The sequence below is a fragment of the Sipha flava genome, unplaced genomic scaffold, assembly GCF_003268045.1.
Source record: "Sipha flava isolate LNK unplaced genomic scaffold, YSA_version1 237_pilon_pilon, whole genome shotgun sequence".
Lineage (NCBI taxonomy): Eukaryota > Metazoa > Arthropoda > Insecta > Hemiptera > Aphididae > Sipha > Sipha flava.
In genome coordinates this window covers 608,512-609,786 of record NW_020272879.1, presented here as the reverse complement: position 1 = coordinate 609,786, position 1,275 = coordinate 608,512, and positions in this window count along the sequence as shown.

The following is a 1,275-nucleotide window of genomic DNA, read 5'->3' as shown; positions in this document are numbered from 1 at the left end:
GCTACTCTTGCCAAAAGTCCAGCATTGGATATCGTTTGCTAGCATTTTATGGAAACAAATCCATCTATTGGTATTAATTGTTTAGACTTTTTACTCAATATAAATTCCATATTTATTCAAAAATGTACACTTCGAAAAATACACAACGACACAATTTTTGTTGAGCTAATAATGGTTGCAACCAGTGACGTATTTAAGGGGGATGGGGCTAGAGGGGGCGATCGTCTCGGGCGGCATCATATTTTTACACCGTCCATTTCATGTTGATGAACAATAATATAAATTGGTTAATTTTTTTTTTTTTTAAGATAATATTCTAAGATTGGAAATATTCATGGAAGAAGGGCAAAAATTGTCGACGAAAAACCTCTCCTTCAAAACGTAAATAAGTTACTTGCGGTCGAGAATGACCGATGAACTAAATGGCTATATTAAATATTGAATGAGACATCACAAAAAGTTTACAGTATGATGACATAATCAATGAGTATAGTTCCTTTAAAACTCGTAAAAAAAATATGTAAATTTTAAATATTGTTATGTAATAATAATAAATAATAAATAAATATATTTTATATTAGTGACTAATTTATAAGGATAACATAATGTTTAAAGTTTAAACTGTGCTTTCTTTTTCTAACAACTAAAAATTGTTTAATGGAAATTTTTGATTAAATAATCAATGGGAATTGGTTCCACTAGAGAATACAAAAAGTGAAAACAAAAATGTAACAAATAAGTTATAAAGTGCTTGAAAATATAACGATAACGTAAAGGCTGTTGTACGGCCTACGGGTGGTTACTGGAAGGTGGAAGGTAAGCTCTGACGCGCTTAGTAGGTGGAAAAAGTTAAATAATTTTTGTTGGGGGGGGGGCGAAAAAACGTTAGCACCCGGACGCCAAATTTCTATATACGTCTTTGGTTGCAACTGTACTGGAACACGCTTAATATTCTAGATTATATTAAGCTATAAAATCTGCTATCAAACTATCTAAAATCAATGATTACTGGAACGGCCTTTATTGCCGTTTGTTATAAATTCAGATAGGACAAAACATGTCGAATCTTGACTCGCGCATCAGATTCGCGTCGTGTAAATCCGGTGTTCCAGTCAAACATACTCCCGGAAAATATTACTGAGAGGGGGTTAAGATTTTCTAAGGCATATTTTACCCAAGGTGCAATTATCTTAGGTTATCTTTACCCTCGGTAAGATTATCCTAGGTGCTCGGTTTTCGGTTCAACCATAGAAAAAAAAAATTATCTTAGGAAAG